Raw genomic sequence first — 24,487 nt, 5'->3', positions numbered from 1 at the left:
CCGGAGACACATCTGATGAAACACCTCCGGATGAAGGAACCACTCCCCTTGGTCCAACGCCTGCCGACTGAGGTAATCCGCCTGCCAGTTTTCCACCCCGGGAATGTGTACGGCAGAGATGGCTAAAACGAACCGTTCTGCCCACCTCAGAGCCACCATGACATTCTTGTGCCCCCCTGGTGATTGACATAAGCCACGGCTGTGGCATTGTCTGATTAAATGTGCACTCCGTAAAGACGATCTGTCCAATGGTCCAGATCGCCCGGAGTTCCAAGACATTGATCAGTAGTCTGGACTCTTACAGTGTCCAGATCTCCTGAGCACAATGTTTGCCAAGGACGCCTCCCCAGCTGGACAGGCTGGCATCCGTGGTGACCACTGTCCAATACAAGGGGAGGAAGGATTTTCCCAGACGAAGCGCCAGAGAACGAAGCCACCTTATCAGGGACTTATTTGTTCCTCAACTCAGCCGGATCTGATTGTCCAGAGACTGCGGAGTCTTGTCCCATTTGGCCAGAATCTCCCTTTGCAGGGACCTCGTATGAAACTGTTTAAACAGAACTGCCTCAAAGGTAGATATCATCAGGCCAAGCACTCACATGCAAGTCCGGAGATATGATCATCTGCTGGACAGAAGGAGACAAATTGCAGCCTGCAATTTCTGGAGTTTGTCCAGAACAAGGCACACTCTGGCTAAGGCTGACTGCAGAGTCAGACCCAGATAGTCCAGCTTTGTGGACAGAACCAGAGCAGACTTCTGAAAATTCAGAATCCAACTGAACTCCCGCAGAGTTCGCATGGTGATCTCCAGGATTTCCACCAGAGCAGTCCACTTCCTAATAAGGGATTCCTCATAGGGGTAACACTTAGAAAATTGTTAAGGGACCCAAAGGGGACGCTTTGGTGTCCCCACTACAATTTTGTCAAAATAGGCGGGAAAATGAAACACCTTTGCCGCTCTGGATGGCTTGTGAGTGCCAAAGGGAACCTGCGCCTCCATCGCAGCTGTGTCCTCCATCTTCAAGGTGCGTCCACAAGCATCTTTTCGTGTACAGGTGCAGATGTGGAGGAATCATCCTCACTATCAGAGGATTCCGGGCGCGTGGTTGCAGATCCAGCAGGGTGACCCATGTCTGCGGCAGCCGAATTGGATTCAAAATTTGATGATACAGATGAGGCAGGGGAAGGTGGGGGCGCTTTCTGCTAGCCCATCGCCTGAAAGCCACCTCCACCCGGGACACAAAGAACTCTAGGACCATCGTCAGTGCATCGATGGATGGTTAGGACACAAAGGGCCCCGTAGCCTCAGAGAGGGGATCAGGTGGGGAGATGTGCTCCAAAGACTCCATGAGTCACCAGGGGGACCCCACAAAAAAGGTTGTAAAACACTGCAAGGGACAACCTCCCCCCCCCACGCTGGGAGCACCCCCCTGTCGCCAGGCACAAAGCACCAACCGATCCTCTGCAGAGAGGGAGAGAACACCACCAGACTCACCACCCAGCAGAAATAGGCACCTGCAGCCACCAGGATAATCTGCAATCCATGCGCGGCGATCAGGAAGTGAAAGGATCCAGGAGTCAGCACCAAGAGATGAGGAGAGGCTTCCACCGCAGAAATCGCCAACCACAGGGCTCCACTGTCATGGCTGCCACTATTTTTAATGGCAAACCACCGCAAAATGGCCATCGGTCTAAGCAAACACTGCGGGCGTGCATAGAAAACCACAGGCTACAACAAAATTGTGGCCCCGCGCGGCACCACAAGGCTTCGAGGAACCCAGGAGGGATCCCTAGGCCTCAAGGACAGACCCAGGCAGGACAGGGGGTCCTGGCAGGAGCCCCCACCAGGTACAACCTCCCCTGCACAGCGGATCATCCGGTTGCCGGTGGCACACCCCCCCCCCACCCCAGCCCCCATCACCAGTATAGCGCCCTGCCCCCACCCCAGGAGGTGGACCAGATCACCCAAACAGCTCCAGCATAAGTGGAGGGGGGTAGGATGGGGGACTGGTGAAAGGGAGGTGCCTGACAAGAAGGAGGGGAATCCGGGGTTCAAACTGTCCCAAGGAGGGGCTCACGTCCACCCCAAAACCCTCCAGGGGGGAGAGTGGGGACAGCTACTCACCATACCATGAACCGGGTAAGCACCGCTCCAGACAAAACCCCTCTCCATCTAAAATGAAAAAAATATAGCAGGGAATATACCCCCTGGGACTGCCCATAGGGGGTATATTCGATCCTGGCCGGGTCTGCACTGAGGACTGAGCAATCAAAGACTACTGATCGCTCAGTTCTCAGCATTCTGTGAGGACTGTCATTCACTGGCTCTCTGTTCTGCCCCTCCGGGGCTTACTGGAGCGTGGATTGCTGAAAGGCTGAGCCAGCTGTGGTCTAGGCTTCTGGGTAGATCCTGACCATAAGGTCAGGATTCTTTCAGAGCCTGGACTGCCTATGTGATGTCAGCCGACAATGGGCTGAACTCCTGTGATCCATTGGAGAAATATGTGCAAAATAGCTTTGGCTATATTTCTCATTTAAACAGCAGTTCTTTTATCCCTCTCTCTTTGCTAATGTTAAAGCTTCACACCAGAAAAGACAAAAAAATTACTAATGCATGCAGGGGGTTACCCCTGACTGCTTAAGGCTTACATTTAAGTCACAAGGAAGCTCCTCATGTCTTAGATTTTGTTTAACAAAAAGCACAGCATTGCTAAAGTTATGAACATTGCTTCCTGTCAATGGGAGATTTTCTGATCTCAAGCTTCTGGATGAATCAATTTCTTGTGCAACCCTAGCCTGTGGCTTGAAGACAATTCAATATTGTGTACACAATGTTAACCTTGTATGAAAAAAAAGGAAAAACTGGGTTCACATGTGGTCTTTAACACAGTTTTAACCCTTCAGATCCCCATTTAAACTAAAAGCAACATTAGAGCCAAAAGCAAAAATATATATTTTATTGCAGCCTACTAGTTTTTACATGTGGTGGTTGCATTCTTTTTCTTTTTTAGGCTTTTTTCTTAATTTTCACCTGGTGATCCTGCCAGTAAGTCTGGTATTTTTCCTTTAACAGACCAAGTTGTCCAGCAATAGTGGCAGTTGGAGGGTTGGGACAAACAATTTACCACTGACAGGGTGCTTATAATGGTTAACCCTTATTAATTTAAAGTGTTACACAACAGTAAAATCAGTCCATATACATATGCAGTAAAGCATGCTTGTTATACTAACTGTGGAACCTAATGGGGTTAATCCTCTGCATTGTGTAAAAAGGCTGTCTTCTCTGATCCTCTCCTTTTTCCAGAGTCCCTAATATATCTCCTGATAGTACATAAGCTAGGGGACAAGCTGCACATGCTCAGTTTGGTGTGTATTGTTAGAGGTTTTTTTTCTTGGGAGAGTACATGTGATCATAACAGGGCAAATCAGCACTGTCCAGACAGAGGGTCAGGGGTCCTGCAGCCTCATAGGACAATTATGGGTGAATGAAAACTCCTCCTACAAGCTTTACCAGACACTGACAGAAGTCACAAGACTCCTCTAACTGCTAATGAGAAAAGATATTTATCAGTTTATATTTACTAAAACGATTGCATTTCCCTGTTCTGTGTACTGTGGGAGACCAGATATAGTGAATGTCGGGTCCTGGGTTTAGTAACACTTTAAGTAAAATCGTTATCCTTAAAGGGATAACTGCTTAACAAGTGTTAGTCAATTCTATCTAAAACTGCTAGTGCATCTAACACTATCCTCTCCGCAGGGTGACAATGCTGCTGTCCAGATGGAGGAATGCCCTCAACTGGTACATTGTATTAAGATAGCGGGACTCTGCTGATCGACAAAAGTTTTCCAACTTGGTAATTTGACAGAAATTGATCTAACAAATTACTTCTGTTGAACAGGAAGGGCCTCACGCTAATTGAAATTCATCTGGCCCCTGCTGAGATGGCTGAATTTCGATCCACCTATGACCACCTTAAGAAAGGAACTGTGTTACTGGCCAGATACCTGGTAAAACTAAAGGAAAAAAGAGCCTAAAAAAGAAAGCAAATGCAGCAACCGCATCTCCTAATTGGTAAGCTGAAACACATTACATTTTTGTATTAGTGGTTCAATATCATATGTCATGTCAAAGTCACTTGTTTTTAGACTAGCATGGTGGTAGGTGGTAAGTTTCACCAAACGCTACTAAATGCAGTTTAATATGGGGGGGGGGGGGGGGGAAATGAGTAAAGCAGTCCATGGATGAGTCATTTTTTTTCTTTCAACCGGCGGGTTGAACGAAAAAAAAACAAAAAAACTAGATTCCCCCATTCACACATTCAATGTAGATGGGGAATCTTCCCCGCTTAGCCTTTGTATTCTGATAGAGGGGAGACCTTCCCGCCATCATAAAACTGATCAGTGCTGCAGGCTGTAGCCTGTGCCACTGATCGAGCAGGATTACCCCTGACAAAGTGTACATACCAAAGTGCCCATACATGGATTGAAATTTGGCCAGTTTAAGAGGAATTAAGATGGAGCATTCTCTAAAGCCTAGTACACACTGCTATTTTTTTTTATTTCATTCAACCTAGTGGGTTTCCATTGAACCAATTGATGCCACTCGACATTCGGCCTGTGTGTAAAGCGGAGTTCCGGCCACAAAATGGACAAATGGATAGTTACGATTTTTATTTTTTTACTTACCTTGTTATTGAAGAAAAATATACTCACCTTTCTTGCACTTCCTCCCTCTGCGGCCGTGGCCCGCGCCGTCACTTCCTTTGCGTTGATTCCTGGGAGCTGAACGCCATCGCTCCCAGGAGTCAATGCGCCTGCACCAGCCCCGCTCATCACTTCCGGTGTGGCGCCGCACTGGAAGTGACGAGCGGGGCCGGTGCAGGCGCATTCTGGGAGAAAAGGACACGGAAGAGGGCGCAGAAGAGGACGCGCTGGCTTCAGCTGCCCACATCCGAGATGGCAATGCTGGAGAAGAAATTTTAAAGGTAAGTATTTCTTCTAAAAGGTAAGTGCGACCCAGGACAGCTCAGAGGCTATCCATCGTGGAATGTACTAGCCCTGACTGTCCCGGGGGTATTTTTATTGAAAAACAAATTTCGTGGCCGGAACTCCGCTTTAAGCAGTGTTAGATAATCAGCCCAGCATGATGAATTAGGACTATGTCATAAGAATAGGGCTTTCTGAGAGGTTTCTACACCAGCGTTTTTATTCCTGTGATCCTGGTCAGATGAGACAAGGTTGTCTTCAGAAATAAGCTGGGTGTCTGACAGGTTCAGAGTAATCAGAGATCAATTTACAGAGGAATTTTCACACTTTTCATTAGGAAAAGTCATTGTCCTGAAGAGCTCTTGTGTGGCCTTGTCTTAGAGGACACCTATCAGGAGCTCCATAGCTCCTCTACATGGCCATGGAAGTGATCTGCTATTCACAAAACACATCTATGTATAAAGTAGCCCAGCTGTCTGTACGGTCCACGAGCCTCACGAGGCTCACCTCCGTACAAGGCCAGTGCCCAACTAATGCATAAAAATGAGTCCGCCAAAACAAAAAACTGCAGGCTGATGTAACCAGCAAGACATTACCATGTTTCTAAAAGCCAAATGCGCCCACATGTGTTGTTTTTCCCCTTTCCACAGAGCCTGACATGATGAAAGAATGGAATTCAGTAGGCCAACACGCTGCCTGGTGTACACTGATGAGCCACTTGCTAACTGAGCATGTCAGCAATTCATTACACCCGCTCAGGAAACCCTGGGGGTTTCCAAACAAACCTTTTCACTCGGAACATGTTTACAGTGTACACTAAAAAGTGTCAGGAACTGGAAAGTGCGCGTTAATTAGCAGCCCCCATGTCCTGGTATGTCATTTAACAATAACATGAAATGGAAAAGAATTTGGATTCACAGGATTGTTTTCAAAGGGCAAGTTAGAGGCTGTGCCTTCCAATTCTGAGCTTACAGCGAATTTGACTTTATATTATATACAGTATGTTATATGAGATAAAATGTATTTTTTGTAAACATTGCTCTGGATCAATTCACAAGTTGAACGCTGGGCGAGTGTCTAAAAACACAGATAAAATACATCTAACTGCCAAAGCGCTTGTATTTGTGTTCATCCAGTCCTTAAATTTACGCAGCCCCATTACATAGAACAGCTAGATAGATGATACCACTTACAGTAGGGGCCAATTCACACTAGGATTGGTTCCACACCAGACCAATGCCAGTCTCCACAATTGTTTTCTGTGTACCCTGATCTCACTGCAATTTCACTTCAGGTGGGTTGTGATTTTTCTCTTTGCATAAAATGCACAAATGCTGCATTTTTATTTATTTTTTTTGCAATGCACCAAAGCTCACCTGGTGTCAGCTCTGCTAACTACACTGCCGTAAAAACATTGCTTTGCAATGTTACAACACTCCCCACTGCAGGTGTAGAATGTGTGAAAGGCCCCCTTAAGGCTGAGTTCACAACTATGCATGTGCGGTTTATGCATTTTTTAGGCATGTTTTCTGGCGCTTTCTGCGTTTTTCATGCACATTTTTGATGCATTTTGCCTTTTTTGGATGTGTTAGTGTTGTAGGAGGAGGCCCCTCCATATCTATCAGCTTTTAACCAGAGCAATCTGCCACCCACCATTTCGATTCTTTCCTATTGACCAAAAGATTGAATCTAGTGTGAAATAAACTGAAAGGAATACGTTTTTTTTTAAACTGGGAAACAAAATAAAAAAGTGGGTTTCAATTTGTTATGATTTAGGATTAATGGGAAGCTCAAAAATTGCTAACAAGATAGCCAAGTGTAGCCAGTATTTGGCTTTGGCTCAGATGGCCAGAGACCTCCTAAGAATGACAGCTGGGGGGGCGCCTGCCAGTCTTTGAACAGTGCAGAGAATTCTGGCAATTATATCATGTGACATCCGACAAATAGACATAATTTCTTCTCTTGGTCCCATTGTACAATTTGCATTACAAATATTAAATATTTATGCAATTGTGAATGGGTTGTTCCAATGTTAATAAAGTCCACTTTTGCCCTCTACTGCAGTGAGTCATCAAATTAGTGATCATCATTATGTAGTTCACTATAAAGTTTGTGGTACACACGGTAAATGGCTGATTGCATTCTTTAAGAATGGAATGACTGCAGAGTTACCAGAGAAGTATTGCAATGTGTACTTATAGGGAGGGGGGTGTAAATCTTATCGGATCATCATAATCCTATCATGGCCTGCTGTGAACATTCAAATCAAGCTGCTGACAATTAAAGGATATCTAAGCCTAAGCACAAAATATAATATATTGCAACGTACAGGCTCTTAGATCTGGTGGCTGCTTTCGTTTTCCTTTTTCAGGGTAAGAACATGTTCTGAAAGTAAATAAAAATACCCATTGATATTGTAATAATTATCCTTTATACTCCCTGTGGACTAAACAGATATCTCAAACAATGTTGAAGAAAGTGGAAAGATAGCGCTGGACCTGTTGGTTTCTTTTACTGTTATTGTTATCTTAAGATATTAATGTTGGTGTAAATGATCTGATTCCTGGGCAGGTGGCTTCTACAGCCCAGATGATCTCCACAGTCTCCTTGGCTTGTAGTGTAATGTAAGAGGGGTTGAACTTCAGGCACCATACCACTGCTAAGAGGTGCAGATACAACTTTATTCCATTAAAGTTCAGGGGTACAATTCAAGAAATATCCAACACGATTCGGGGTTCTTTGCCACCCCTTCATCAGGGCTTGAATGGCAACCAAGTGAACAACCCAGTAGTGAGCTAGACCTACAATGGTATTTCTTCCAGTGTGAGTTATAAGCACAGGCCTAATTAGCAGCTTGTTTTGCAGTTTGGTGTTGCACTGGAAGAAATACCATTGTAGGTCCATTTCACTACTGGTTTGTTCACTTTTTTGCCAGTCAGGCCCTGATGAAGAGGGCATGTAGACCACAGAAATTAGTTGGCTATTTCTTGAATTGTACCCCTGACCTTTAATGGAATAAATTTGTATCTGGACTCCTTAGCAGTGGTGTGGCACTTAAATTTCAATCATTCTTATATTACACTACAAGTCATCTCAAACAATGTTAGCAGCTTTAAGGATAAAAAAAAAGTGCGCTATTGGTGAGAAAAAAGCTGCTACCAAAGGTCCAATTATGCAATTGGAATAAATGAATGTGTATAAGTGATCTGGTGCACTAATAAATGATCATTTATTAGCGCACCAGATCACTTATACACAATGTTATCAGCTTTACCAAAGGTCTTCTGTGAACTATAGTGCACTCCTTTTCTATGTAATGGAGATGGGGATATGTTTGTAATTGAAATCAGGGTAGTAGCTTGGGTTGAGAATGCTGTTTCTCGATCCATACAGTACGGTGAGTGAGAGTTGTCACCCTAGGACGGAAAGTGTGTTGGTGGCAGGATCACCAGGTGAAAATAAAGTGGGAAAAAAGCCAGAAAAAGGAAAATTAATGTAACCACCACATCTGTGGAAAGACAAGATGCAATATATTAAATTTAGATACACTTTAAAAAACTGAGGTTGCATTCTCATCTGCGTTCTGGGAACACACTACATATGAGAGTCACGCTTGCAGTGCCACTAATTTTTAATGGCACCCCCAAATGTGGCCAGCAGACAAACAGTTTAACATGTGGAAAAACACGCAAAGCTCTACACCCGAAAAGGTATAGGAGCTTCTTATGTCGCACGTAAGGAAGCCCATTCAAACGAATGGGCTGCCCTATGCCCATCAAGTAAAAAAAAAACAACACTCGTAAAAATGCATGTTAATGATAAGCTAGGTGTAAATTGGCATGAGGGTTTATCATCACTTTAATACAGTCCAATAAAATTGGAGACACACACTAAGAAAAAGGAAAAATAAGTATGTTAAAAGAAGGCATCATAGAGTTTCTATTCCCCCATAAATTTCAATGAATAAATCAATATAACTATATCCTGGAATTTGTAAATAAACACTGACTAGACATCACATTAGGTCTGTATAATCAACATTACTATCATTATGTTGCGTACTTTTCATCGGAGTCTATGGGGACCAAAGTGTTCCTATATGTCGGCTGCTTAAGAGCTTTTTCTGCTACTTAGCCAACAGCAGGCAAAATTCCTCCCAGGGTTTGAGCTAAATGAAGCTATAGACTTGAGCTTGCTGGTTACACAAACCTCCGAGCAGAATACTCTGAGGGATACTACCATCTCGGACAGACAGAGCAGTTTGCCAGCTTTACTGAATGAATGCTAAAAAGACCCAGACTCAACAGAGGGGCAACTTATCATTTATGTACTGCCAGGGTCTGCAATCATGGGACCTTTTCTGCTGAATAGCACCTTACAAGCCCAAAACTCCCCTAATGTACTTTTAGCAGAATCCTTCTGACACAAGCATTAATCCAGAACTCACAGAATCCGTTCAATCATAAATGCCTTCTTGTAGTCTCTGGCAGATTAATCCTTCCATTTATGCATAAGAAACCTTTTAACCTCATGAAAAGTAATACTAAGATGTTAACCTGACTCAATGCACAGATTGCTTGTATTAAAACAGATTTGACTGTAATCCAAATGCTTTGTAAATAACGCATTACAAATTGACCTAAAAGGTAACTACAATTCTCAAACATTGCACAGCAAGTTTAAAGATCTCTATCCTAGGAGTACCTTTTAATCCATTCATGTTCAAGTCGGTTATTTTCATATGAGGCAGATACATTGTGTTATCACTGTATTTCATGGAGAAAGGTCACTTTTTATTTCAATTTCACCTCCTGATTCTAGTAACATTAATTCTTATTATATCAACAACTAGTATGAAAATAATCACCCTTGAATTTGTCATGGAAAACAGCTAAATAATGGATTGCATTGTTCAATTCATTTTAGAGTCCTGTAAAAGTTCAGGAGACATAGAGATAAGGGGCATATCATGGGCAAGCAAACCTGATTGGAGATTGTTAGAGTGTTACTAAACCCAGGAACCTGCATTCACTATATCTGGTCTCCCACAGTACACAGAACATGGAAATGCAATTATTTTAGTAAATATAAACTGCTAAATACCTTCTCTCATTAGCAGTCTAAAGGATCATGCACAATGGATCTCAAAGAAGCTCAAAGAAACTTCTCCTATAGGTGTTTGAGCTTTTTTGTGCTCTCATTTTTTTCTACCTGCATGCACACTATGCCTTTTTCAGGAGTTTACAGGCATATGCTGTACAGGCAGGCACAGGCATACAGGCACAAAAAAAACCCACCAAACCCACGTTTGTCAGAGGAGCTTTAGAGCAGAAAAGACTTCTAAGTGCCCAAAAACGCGCAAAAAGTGTGAAAACGCTTAAAAATGCTTGAGATCGCACAATGAAATAAAAAACAAGCTGAGGGGGAGGGTTAGTGAAAAAAATGCTTATGTTCCAAAAATCTCAAAAGAACATATAGAAGCTCAATAAAAATGCGCAAAAGAGTACAAAAAAGCACAAGTTTCTTCAAGCTTTAGGCAGAGAATTAAAAGCTCAAATGCCTGTAAAAGCAGCTTTTTTTTTAGCTGCAGCATGCATAAGCCCTAAAGCAGTCTTTTGACCTCTATCAGTGTCTGGTTAAAGCTTGTAGGAGGAGTTTTCATTCTATTCTGACTGTCCTATAAGGCTGCAGGACCCCTGACCCCCTGTCTGGACAGTGCTGATTGGCCATATGCTGATCACATATCTGAGCATGTGCAGAGTGACTCCAAAGTCTTTTTCTTATCAGGAGATGTATTGGGGACAGTGGAAGAAGGGAGGATCAGAGAAGACAGCCTTTTTACACAATGGGGAGGATTAACCCCTTTAGGTTCCACAGTGAGTATAACAAGCATGCTTTACTGCATATACAGACTAATTTTACTTCTGGGGGTTTAGTAACACTTTAACATTGTGCTCAACTGAAGTAGGGAAGTGTAGAGATTTACACAGGAGGTGGTTTATGGATCAGCCAATTCTCCTGTCCTCATCTATGGCCATACATTTTGAGATTACAGGAAAAAGATTAAAAATCCAAGCAGTTGGAGTTAGGCTTCTCCAGTGATGTGCATCTTTTGATCCCCATTTCACAATAATTATGGCCCTACACCTGTAGAATCTTATTTCAATCAGATGGGAAAGTTTTAAAAAATTGCTGGTCCGGCCATTCAATGGTACCTTCATGAACTCTTCATTCGAGTTATGTCCTCATTTTTATGGACCCAATGTCCTACTTCTAGATTATCTTGACAAGTGCATAAGACTAGTTACAATTTCATTTGGATGGGAGCAAATTTAAAGATTAGAAATGTGTTTGTTTTTATTAGAATTGACAACAATTTTCCATCCTTGTTCTTCACTTTTTCACTCGCTTTGGTCGAAACTGATTATCGCATTGTCACTTTAAACTCCTATATAGTCAAATGAACATTCTGAAAATGACAGCTTTTTAATGAAATTCTACAGGTGTAAGACCAGCCTAACAGATTTAACAAACCCCAAAGCCATTAGGATAAGTTGCTCTACTAGAGTTGACACATGGGTCGGGTAGGGGACCTGGGACATACCTCAACATTGAAAAAAAAAAACAATCTAACATCCGGTCTTAAAACATTGGAACTAATTATGGAATAATTTAAGTCCTCAACCAGGCAGAATAATCACGGTTAGACAGTACAGCTTGACTTACCAATTTTGGAATCCATTCTCTACCAATACATGAATCAGCCAATAGATGGCTTCTAGCTTTTGGTGTAGTGATTGCTATGATTCTACAAAATAAGTCAATGACTTTAAATATACCTATATAACAAGTAAACTTTTAATTTTGGCTTTTTCTCTCAAAATTCCTCTAAGCAAACTACAAGACCACCCGCCCATCCCTCCCGCGCCGCCTTCTCTCCTGCATAGACAATGGTGTGAGATCGCTAAAAGAATAATTGAAAATGACAAAAGATACTGCCCTTAAATATTCTAGTCCCTCTTCATATTAATTCTGCACAGCGTATAGCAAAACTGCTACTTTTCAGAATTTGTAAATGTTTGGAGCCATTAGGCTTAATATTACTTCTCTAATGAACATGGGGGGGGGGGGGCACTGGCAAAGGCATAAGAAATGCCTCCTTTTAAATGTGAGTGCCTGGCTTAAATACCACATTATGCCATGTACATAAAGCTTATTGTGACTACACATTTGCCCTTAAATGGCTTCAGGGTGTTGCACAATCGCTAATTGCTTCCTAATTACGGAACTACAGTACACCATGTAACAAGTCAATGAATGGAAGATATTCTAAACCAGAGCACACGGGCTATTCAGCTGAGTCACAAGCACCAAACCGACTTGTCAATTTGATGAAAACCCTGGGTTTTAACTACTATCAAAGCATATGTAGAGATAATCGTAAGACACTAGGAAAACCTTTGAAAAACTTTTACGAACAAAAACCTTCTGTCAGTGGAGCTGAATAGACAAAAATGATAACATTAAAGCTATTAGTGAAGTACAAGTGTTTTTTAGTAACTGTAGAAAAAAGGAAGCTTATTTAAACCGACAGAACCTTTTGATACTTTGTTATACAAAAATCCATTTGCCCAGTTTATATTTGGTTGTTGCACAATCCAGACCCTGTTTTAATAGGTTATTATGACATGGATGTTTATATGCTCCATAGATTTATGTAAGGTCATTTTTTTAAAATAACAGGATTATGTAAATTGTTTCTTCTATAGATTTTTGTTCTCTTGTATAATGGAAGGTAATTCTACTTGTCTTGTAAAAATATAACTTTTCTCACGCATACAACATGCTGAAGCATGGCATTGCTGGGCCTTATAAGATAGAAGTGATGGTTTGTTAATAATTGTGCTGAGTATATATAATGCCTAACTTTTTTATTTTTTTTGGTTAGAGTAGGGAAGTATATAGTATAATTCCCCGTAAATGTTTTATTGCAATTGGTTTTTAAATTCACTTTTACAGTGTATCTAAACCCCATAACAGAAATTTTAATATAATACAGTTTCTTAAATGAGATGGCTACATCAGTTTTCGGGAGCTTTTTTTTTACTGTATTTTCTCCCGCTAATCCCGTGAACAAAACACTTTCTTTTCCTGGGTGACTACACTAATTCCCAAATACTACTATGATAAAAGCCTTGGTTTAGACTCAACCTCCATTACTATGTAATCATTATATATATATATATATACACACACATATATATATATATATATATATATATACACATATGCACACATATATATATATATATATATATATATATATATATATATATATATATATATATTTATATCAAACCAATATTTCACTGGGCTGTATAAAAGACTCTTGTTATGAAGCTCAGTGAAATATTGGTTTGATTTATACGGTATATAAAGATTATATAGTAATGTAGGTCTAAACCAAGGTGTTTATCGTAGTAATATTTAACAGTACCATACCAGTGACTCCCTCTTTTTAAGATTCATAAGTAGATGTTTATTAGCATTAAACATGGTTCATTTCTTGGGGTTTGACCTCAAGGGTCAAAATAGTAATGTACTACCCTAATGCCCCTGTTTCTATGGAAGGAGCCATGGTTGTTTCCCAGGCTGGAATTTAGACATGTCTGCCTTTGTACATCTCCTTTACATTGGGAATGGGGTGATGAGTAGTTATAGAGAAGGAAGACAACATTTGTTTTATGCTTCCAGTCCACCTCACAAGAACAAAACAAATGTAGCCCCAACCTTTATGGGCTGATAAGCTGTGATATATTAGTTTTGTTCTTGGGTTAGATATCATTGATCAGCTTGTTATCATTGTGTATTAAGCTTCATGCTCATGGGCTATTTTATAATGCTTGTTTGGGTGCGTAATTACACGTGTTTTTGCAAGTTTACAGGTGTATGTAATTTCTCAGTGTGTGAGTACAAACCCATTCTACTGGCCAGAATATTAATTTATTCTAGCCAGTAGAATAATAATGCATGTTAATGCACATAAACATGTGAATTATGCTCATAAATTCCTCTCCAAATGCAGCTTCGGAGCATTCTTTGATGCCTTTAAATGTAGCTCTTCAAATATGAATCTAAACTCCTAGATCCATACATGGGAACGTAGGCTAACATTAAAATGGACACCTGTAAAAGCAGCATTTTTTATGCCTCTGTGTATGATTCCTAAAAATTTTGATTAACGGTGCTTCTTTATATATTTTTTAAATATACACGTGAATGTACAGGACTGACATATTTTCTCATTACATGGAATGCTACATAATCTTTGAATCTTTGTGCTTTGCTGCTCCTTCAAACAATATAGGTTGAATGAAATCAATGCACTCCTTGTGGGGCTTATAACTTATTTCAAAGGTAGATAAAGAGACTGGTGCAAGCCTTTAGTAAATTACTTCCACTGTCACTATTTGACAGGTATAGGCATCCACAGATACGTGCACATAGCTGCAGTAACTTTTAGTATTCTCTTTTATGCCTAAAGCTGGATACACACTATCCAACTTTTGTTGGTAGATTTCCTTCAGATTTACCTTTTCTATGTAGTGCAAGGGCCTGCCAGATTGCATACAAATTGAAAGTGTTTAGGTTTGACCTCATATTATATGGTTTTGGTAAATCTAAAGGAAAAAGTCTTCAGAAAATCTTATAGTGTGTATGGCCCATAAGTGCCAGGCTGTTCTAAGCAAAACAATGATATTTCCGGAGGTTGTAGGAGGGAGGATATGGGAAAGCTTCAGCACCATGTAAAATTACTAAAGTTTGGTCCATTTAGAATGCTCGGAACTGGACAAAACTAAAGATACTGATAGGTAATATAGGTATATGCAGACACCTCAATCAGCAGCTTTCAGTATACTTAAAGAGACAGAATTTCCTTTATATAAGGAGTTTAAATAAGACAAAGCGTTTGCTCAATCTGAAAATATCTGTATTTAATAACAAACTATGGAGGGGAAAGCCTGTAAATGTGACCCATCACTTAAAAAAAATATAATTAGTATGAACATTTCAATAATATCTAATAACAAGCCTTACTTTCCCTTTAAATAATCCTGGATCCAGACATTGTGACTGAGGACCTTGTCTGAAGACCAAGTCCCATACAAGTACTACAAACATATGTTGTACATTAACAATTAATTAAAACCAGAAGCTGCAGCACAGACACCTGAGCTTGTTCCAGCTCCATGGCAGGCCAGGTTGCAGAGTCCCTATGACTAAGCTCTTTTGGCTGGAAGCATGTCTGGCAGGCACCAAGACCTGTTCATAAAAAAGAGAAATACTGGTGTTTCCCATAACAACCAATCAGATGTGTTTTCAATGATTTCATGTGAACTGACCATTTTGGTTGCTATCATTGGTGGCGGTCATTTTTATTTTGTGCTTGTTTTTAAAGGAAATGGCAGTATTTAAGACTTTTTTTTAATATAGAAAAAACATTTTTTTCTTTCTATAGTTCAAAATTATATGCTGTGTGTACTTGAAGACCTTCTATCTTCTCATTGTATTTGGGGACCTTTCTTTTTTCTTATAGGTTGTAATTATGTACTGAATGTATTTCAGGACCTTCATAGTTTGTATTTAGGGATCTTGTTTCTTTCTAAAGTTTTCATTTGGGAGTTTGTTTATTTGTATAGTTTTCAATTACATCCAGCATAATGGGGACCTCGTTTCCTTCTGTGGTTTGTATTTTGGGGACCTTTCTTTCCTGATGACCCTCTCTTTTTCTCTCTCTCATTGGAAGTCTAAAGCCCCGTATACACGCAACGATTATCGGCCGACCGATCGTCCGTCTTTTGTCCAGAGTGGTGTTTTGTTGGTTGGAATGTGCCTAGACTGCACACGAATTTTCTCGCCCAACAAAATTCTACTTCAGAAGTGATGTCATGTGTTGGGTTGCTTTCTTTGTGTTCTTTCTTCTCTGAACATGCCCAGACTTGCTCATAAGATTTTTCCCTGTCGAAATCTGTACTGACTGCACGAAAATCGGCCGTGTTTTGACGGCGGACAAAAATTTTATAGCCTGCACACCAGATTTTTTTCGGCCGAAAAGTCGGAGTCGGTTGTCGGAAGCATCATACTAACAAGCCAAAAATCGGCAGATCGGACGTTGGACGAAAATTCCCTGCCAATTTTCGGCGCGTGTGTACGGTGCTTAACAGAGCGGCATTCCTGGTTGAAAACAACATAACTCTATGTGATTGAGACTTTTCATCTTGTTATACTATCAGTACCGATGCATAGACGCTGTTGTAAGCTATTTATTGCTCCCAATCTATTGTCACATCAATTCTTAAATAGCAGCTAAGAAACCCAGTGTAAAAACTGAGTCTAAGCCGAGAGCAATCCAATAAATAAAGAGATCAGTGAAGCAGTGATGCAATAATCAGAGATTTATGTAGGATCAGAGGCACAAATACACACCAAATACGTATTTTACGCCAACGGGTGCTTACCAAAAAGCAACCCATAGATGGATTTAATGCTTCCCTGCCATCAGAATACAATGATCAGCGCTGATGACTATTTCCTGTGGTGCTGATCAAGTGGGGAACATACGATAGGGTGGTTGTACAGATGTTGATCAGTAGATTGACTTCTGTACAACCTCCATGACCATACATGGATGGGAATTCAGCCTATCCCTGCTGAACTAGCCAAATTTTTGATCTATGTATGTCTGGCTTAAGGCAGCCTTATAGTTAAGCACCTGGTGTGAAACGCATGAAGACATTAGTTGTGTACCTGATGATTTTTTTTGTGTCTGATTTTTAATAACTCTCTGAGTATTGCATTGCTGCTTCCCAAACCTCTTTTATTTTTGGATTGGATTGGTGGCCTGGGGCATTGCTGAGGCTTTTGAGAGCAGTTGAATATAGCTAGAGCTTGAATCCATGGTCTCAGTAGCGTCATTTGGTGTATATGTCTAGGTCAGAAGTATCCAACTGGGACTATTCAAAATATCCTTAATACATTATCTTTCAACTAGTTATTTAAAAAAAGGTACAGATTTGATACTTTAATTAAATTATCTTATAAAGTTATGGAGCTCATTGAAAGGAAAAAGTATGTCATTAATAAAATCATATTTCCCACAACCGACTTTTCATCCACTCCTTAAAGTTGGCAGAACAAGCTATATTGGGAATAGTTTGGGTTTTAGCCAAGAAGAAAAGTTCCCATAACTCATGCTAACTTAACAGGGCGTCTTTTGTTTTGTGAACCCACTTTTAAAAGGCCGTCATTTATCCTATTTTAACAGTGGCATTTAGACCTAAACATTCACAAACTAGTTTAACATCTTGCCAACCGCCCCACGCAGATTTACTGCAGCAGGGCGGCTCGGCTGCGCATAATCATGCAGATCTACGTGTTTATGTGCACATGGATTTGGTGGCGCCGTCGGAGCCGCGTTGCAGCTGTGATTGGACACAGCGGGAGCCAGACTGCGGGAGGAGCGGGCTCGATCGCCACCGACCTCCCGCAATCGTTGGCTAAAATGACAGAAGAGCCGCCTGCTTATGTAAACAAAGCAGGCGGCTTTTCTGTCAGATAGGCAGGGAAAGATCGTGTGATTCAGCTAAGCTGAATCACTGATCTCTCCCTGCCTCTGTCCAACCCATCCTCCCACAAAGTCAGTAAGCACTGTTAGGCATACACTTAACCCCTTGATCACCCCCAGTGTTAACCTCTTCCCTGCAAGTGCCATTTATACATTAACAGTGCATATTATTTAGCACTGATTACTGTAGTAATGTCACTGGTCCCCAAAAAGTGTCAAAATGTCAGTTAGGGGTCCGATCTGTCTGCCACAATGTCGCAGTCCTGCTAAAAATCGCAGCAGATCGCCGCCATTACAAAAAGATAAAAAATAAAAAGTCAAAAAACGATTCCGTAGTTTGTAAACACTATAACTTTTGCGCAAACCAATTAAAATACACTTTTTGGGATTTTTTTAATCAAAAATATGTAGCAGAATACAAATTGGCCTAAACTGATAAAAAAAACTTTGATTTTTAAAAAAAATTTTATTGGGAATGTTTTATAGCAGAAAGTAAAAAATATTGTTTTTTTTTTTTTCAAAATTGGCGCTATTTTTTTTATAGCTAAAAACCGCAGAGGTGATCAAATACCACCAAAATAAAGCTCTATTTGTGGGGAAAAAAGGGCATTAATTGTATTTGGGTACAGCGTCGCATGACCACGCAATTGTCAGTTAAAGCAATGTAGTGCCGAATCTCAAAAAATGGCCTGGTCACTAAGGGGGTAAAACCTTCCGAAGCTGAAGTGGTTAGAAAACAACTCAGTTTGACTCCGGTAACCATCTTATGTGGAGTGCCCAAACAAGTCTTAGTCATAGAAAATAGTCAATATTGAAAAAGAAATGTGTTACCATTTGCACTATTGCAGTGTGTCAGCACATTTCTGTTAATGCACATTATGCAGTGTGATAACATGCATTGTGTTAAGCCTAAGACCAAAAGGCACCAAAAAGCTACATTTGTAGCATTTCTGGCAGAGCACCCTAATGCACATATGTACTGCTGCACATTGTGCTAAGCTACAGCCAGCGCAAGTCTGTCGGCAAGGCGCATTGGGATGCCATTCAGAAAGAAAGGCACCGCCACGCCCCATTGCAGCCGGTAACATGCTTTACTGCATTGCAGTCGTGTGAATGGGCCAGGCACTTTGTAGGTTTCTTGGCAGTAGGTGGGTTAAATTATTCATCCCAGCTGTGCCTTATACATGAGAATGAGAACTTTTTGGGCTGCTGATTGACTGCTTCTGAAAATATCTGAAAATATTTGAGCAGGGCGGAACGCATAAAATATGCCTATAATTTTTGTAGATTATTATTAAGACCTCTTTTTTTGACATTTAAACATGTCTTAGTTTGTGTTTAAGTGTAGCGTGGGCTTTAATAGTGTTTTTTGCTTACTACTCACAAAAATTCTGCCAAAAATGTACATATGTATTCATATTAAGAGAACGAAAAAACAATTGGAAATGTTCACAGTACAAATCTGGAAACGTGTACGGATGATAAACCTGGCAATAACACAAATAGAAAAAAACTCACAGAGGCGATTCAATAAAATGAAGCGAATAAAAACAATCATATTTAAAACATACAACCATTCAACCATTTTATACAAGACTCACAATACCCCATTAAGTGGGAAAATTAAATCAATAGCTTGAAATCTACTGGCTTCTCTGTAGTCATACAACTCTCATACACCCATCTCAAGGCTCAAATTACTGAGGAGCCAATAAAGTGATTCTATATATTTACCACCCATCTCCATTGAATGAAACAAAGGATGCTGAGGCAGTGAAAACAATATGGCATGAGCAGTATGCATTAGGACCAGCAGGAAACTGTTGGTCAGGGTTGGGTTTACTTTTTGGACACCTCTATTTCTGGGACTACAGTAAAATCAGGGGACAGAAATACAGATTAATGGAAAATAACTTAAAAGGGGTAGTCAACGGTTGAGTGTTGGTTAGGAGTTCAGCTGGGACCAAGATCAGAACCAGAACATGAAGCAGAGATCAGAAAAAAAGACAAACTCAGGTGTAGGAATATGACCTGGAACCCAAGTGGGGTTAAAGCAGTACTAAACCCAAAAACAGAAAATGTTTCTATTGCAGCTTACCCATTCTTATATGTGGTGGCTGCATTGGTTTCCTTTCTTTAGGCTTTTTCCTTTATTTTCACCTGGTAATCTGACCACTAAGCCTGATATTTTCCATCTTCTTTTAACAGACCAAGCTGTCCATCAAAAGTGGCAGTTAGGAGCCATGTGGACGTGATAATCTATCCGGGGGGAGCAGAATTGAGAAGGGAAATGTCATGGAAGACATTCACAATAAACTGCAACACATCAGAAATCCCTTCCAGGCCATCAATAATCTGCTTCAAGAGATGGACTATGAGACATCTGACTACGAGACAGACTATGGAACTTGTAGGTGTGGAGAGGACGTCGGGGGGTACATGGGACCATTCTGATGACATCATTAATGGCCACTGTGGCGGTGCTTCCCATCAGTACTAAATATCTACATGAAGAGATCCAGTTCTGCAGAATACCAGAAGATTAATATGCAAGATTACAGATCCCTTAGAAGCAAAAGAAACCTTGTCGAATATTTTGTTAATTGATGTGTTATGAAGATGCACAATAAACCAGCATTTGATGGTGAAAAAAAAAAAAAGTGGCAGTTAGAGGGGGACAAACCATTTAAAAGTGATAGGGGTGCTTACAGTGATAAGCCATACACATATCAGTTTTTTTTTTTTTATCACAGTCAGGTGGATGGGGGAATCCCCCCCACTGTGACATTGTATTCTGACAGCGGAATACACAGAATACACTGATCAAAATGTTTCAACAAGCCCGTTTGAGAGCAGTCGGTCCTTAGATCGACTGCTCCTGAATGGGAGTGGCTATAGATAGATCAAAATTCAGCCAGTCCCTGTCAAATTGTTATCTATCTATGGCCAGCCCAACACTACCCTCTCCATGCTAATGATCCTGCTGTCCATAGATGTTCCAATTGTTCTTCCATCCAGAGTGGAGACACCCTAACATAGGAAGTGTATTACTGGCTGGATCACCAGGTGAAAATAAAGGAGATAAAAGACTAAAAATAAAAAAACGAATACAACCATTACATTCAAAACCTATAAAAAATAAAATGCAGCCCGAGGCACATAACTTACAGTCAGTAGGATGTGCCCCTTGTGTTGATATCTCTACTTTAAGTTAAAATCCTCCTCTGTGAAATGCATTTATTTAGATTTTTATCAACAAAACGGGAGTTTCATTTGAACTTTGCTGTGGTACTTTTAATCTGCAACAGACTAATGCATCCCTAATCACAACAGTCCAAATGTTTATTAGTCCTGTAGAGTTATCGCTAGGATTATGCCTTGGCATGCAATAGATGGTAATTGCTTCTGTACATGAATAGCTTCCCTCTTTTATCACTTAGACTAAAAGCAACATCTCCAGTTATCAATACTTCTGCTTTTTTGTCAATTTCCTTCCTTTTTTATTTTAAAACTTGACTGACCTTTAGCTTTCTCTAAGTGAGCATGACAAAAGACTACAAAGAATAGGTGCATAGGTTATTTCCAAGTAATTCATCATTATGTCTTCCTGTTGCTACAATACACATTAAACGCATAAAACATTTAGGCTCAGTTCACACCACTGTGATTCCATTTGGCTGCATTTTTGCATATTTTATCAGGCCAAGTCGCACTGTACATCACACCAAAGTAGCACAGAAAACTTTTCCATAATCCTACAGTGTCGGTTTGCATTCATAAGAACGGGCACCTTTACATATAATGTGATTTAGCTTGTCATGCGATTCTGTGCGTCTCAACCCTCATCACAAATCACACTAGTGTGAACCAGCACTGTCCTGTGTAATTCTAACAGAAAACCAAAAAAAAAAAAAAAACTTGAAGGTAAGCTGTACTCTTAAATTATCTGTTGACCCCCTTCCAGCTGCCCTGCACCAATTCCAATAGCTAACACTCGTGCTAGACATATAGCTGCAGTCACTCAGCAGAATCATTGGCTGACCCTGCCTAAATGTCACCCTTTGACACCATCCATGTGCCCCTCCTCCACGGCTGTGCTCCTTTGTTGGCAGCTGAACAAAGTTTGGAGCTGCTGTTAGGTAAATGTTAGACAGCTGTGACCATCAGAATACATGATAGGGCATCAATGTGGGAATTTTAAAACAGATTACCTTTAGAATATAATTGAGGCATTAAACAACCCTTAGCAAAAAAAAAAAAAATATATATATATATATATATATATATATATATATATATAATAAACACGAGAAACTCAATCCTATATAATAATAATAATAATTATTGTTCCTGCCAGAAGAGGCACCATCTTGAGATCCATTAAAGATGAGCATCTGCTATGGCTTGGGGTTTTACAGAAAAGCTTCTACTCTGTGTGCAGTACAGCAGATGCTAGTGAGTACTCATCACCCATTCTTATAAGAGATGGTGCTTTTGTTTCTCTGATAGGGTCGTTTGTGGCTCAGTACCTCTGTTAACATGATGAATCATAAGCATGTGATAAGTGGGGACAATGTTAAACAGATCACTCCTGTTTATGTATTGGACAATCAGGCTTCTTTCTTTTTAAAAAAAACCCTGTTCAAAAGCAATGACCCATGACATCCCACAAGAGTCCTGCATACTGCATACATTACTTCTTTCCAAGCTCGGCTAGAGTCACTGGCATTTGACACACCCTGGTGAGGGATTATGCCCCCATACGTCCCTGAGATACAGTGAGTGGTCACTGGTGCTAAGTAAATGGTTACTCATTGGAGCTCAGTGATTTAGTCATTAGTTTGCACCCTGTTGCATTTGCTAGAGAGGAAGGACTAGGGTCTCTGTACACAGAATCAATTTTATTCAATTATTATTTTACATGTGTTGCAACCTTTATTAACCAGTCAGAATCCATTTAATACAGGTCTGTCTTCAGCAGAGTAAATTCTGATAGGTTACTACAAGTTGCCTCATTAGGAATGGGAATGAGCAAAATGGAGAGTTTTTATTTCCCAGCAATTTTCCTAAATTAATTGGAATCAATAGGGAAGGCAAAATAAGGTGTTTTTGGTGGTTATTAAGTACGTAGTTGGCTTTAAATGACTTCCGAGGGTTACAGAAGCTTCTTTTAACTATCTGACCTGTACCCGTACTTGTGTCCAAAATGTCCAAAAATGGTTACTCATTAGCCTGGTGAGAGTACACAAATACAATCAAATACACAAAAAAGAAAAAATTCAGATTCCCCCCAACCACAAAAAGATACATTTTTACTAAAAAACAAGTTCGCCTAAGCAAGAGTAGCTTTAACGTAAAAGAGAAGCCTTGAGAAAAATTCAGATTGTACGTTTTGAAGAAATTTCACTATTGGGGAAATAGAAATTCTTAATTGACTAAGTTGGTAATAAACGCTCAATAAAAGTATAAGCGGTATTACAAATGTGGTGAAACAAGATGAATAAATATGTGATATAATAAATAATAGGTGAAATGGAATTTCACCTATTATTTATTATATCACATATTTATTCATCTTGTTTCACCACATTTGTGATACCGCTTATACTTTTATTGAGTGTTTATTACCAACTTCATCCATTTTGGTCCACCGTTTCTAGAGATCGAGCGCTGATTTTCCCTTTCTGATCAGTTGACTGAGTATGTGGTGACACTACTAAATCGGCTGCTGATCTTGGTGTTCCACTTGTCATACACAACACACCTACATTCACCTTTTTCTTTTACCCCATTGGTAGCACATAGGCCCCTTTACCCCCTTAATTTACTAAGGTTGTTATTTTGCAGTGAAATCTACTCATATTACTCCCAGTGACCCTTCTTTGACAAGCAGGACCTGCAAACTTCAAGCACTTCCATTATAGACAGTGCACATTTTTCCTGTGTAAAGATAAACATTCCTATCTACAATTTCTGAGCAAGTCATTGGAAAGACTAAAGCCTACTACACATGAGCGGGGCAGCCTGAGTGCTGCTGGTGACAGTGTGAGGGGAGAGGAGAGCCGGCCTGAGCTGGGATCTGGTGTATCCATAGTTGTCGCTGATCCATATGGATTCCATTGAGGTAGTTTTATCCAGCTGGGACATCCATCAAATTTTCCAACAGCTTATATGACCCATGTGTTATATGGTATCTGGGTCTTATACATCTGGTGAGCGCAATCTACTAATCTTTATCGGTGTTGGGATTTGCTGCACATTGTGATCACGTTTTTTTATGTTGGATTAATTTCATCACACTACTCACTTGGGACTTTCATTTTTTGATGGACTTTTTTTATTAATTTCCATTTGGCTTATATGACTGGACATTTTACAGCTCATTTATATGTGTTATTTGTTTAATCACATTCATTGATACTAACGCTGCACATTTTTCTGGTTTTATGTTTTTGGTCACTTTTTTGTCTAGTGATTGGTGCAAGCAGCTTTTTCATTGTATGTTGTTAGCGCAGTAATCTTTACCTTTTTGTTTACTACACATGAGGAGAATGTCAACAGAAAGCGTCCAACATTCGGCCTTTGTGTACTGCAGCCGGTCCGACAGCTGGTCCACCAATGGCTGAGAGCGCTGACCGGAGTGTCGCTGTACAAACATTGGATAGTTAGTACAGTGGCTCCTCCTGAGATTTTTTTCTTTCAGCCCTGCTAGGTTGAACAAAAAAAAAAAACTACTAGTGTGTACTATGCTTAAGATTCATGAACTTATATATTCAGCATGTCTTTGGTTTGACAGCATGTATTTATACCAGAAATCCATAAAATAAATTGCATAAACACATCAAAAATGTCAATGCCCAATAACACACACTG

The 24,487-nt window shown here is 40.3% G+C and overlaps 1 protein-coding gene across 1 annotated transcript in view; it reads right to left on the bottom strand.

Annotated features, from left to right (window-relative positions):
* SULF1 (sulfatase 1) overlaps positions 1 to 24,487 on the bottom strand; it is a gene marked incomplete at its 3' end in the record, with an annotated part of 156,100 nt that overhangs the window by 82,344 nt on the left and 49,269 nt on the right. The gene's annotated exons all lie outside the window — the stretch shown is intronic.

Source organism: Pelophylax lessonae (assembly GCF_965119305.1).
Source record: "Pelophylax lessonae genome assembly, chromosome: 5".
Classification (NCBI taxonomy): domain Eukaryota; kingdom Metazoa; phylum Chordata; class Amphibia; order Anura; family Ranidae; genus Pelophylax; species Pelophylax lessonae.
The sequence above is the reverse complement of the archived record's forward strand: the minus strand, read 5'-3'. Positions and strand labels throughout refer to the sequence as shown.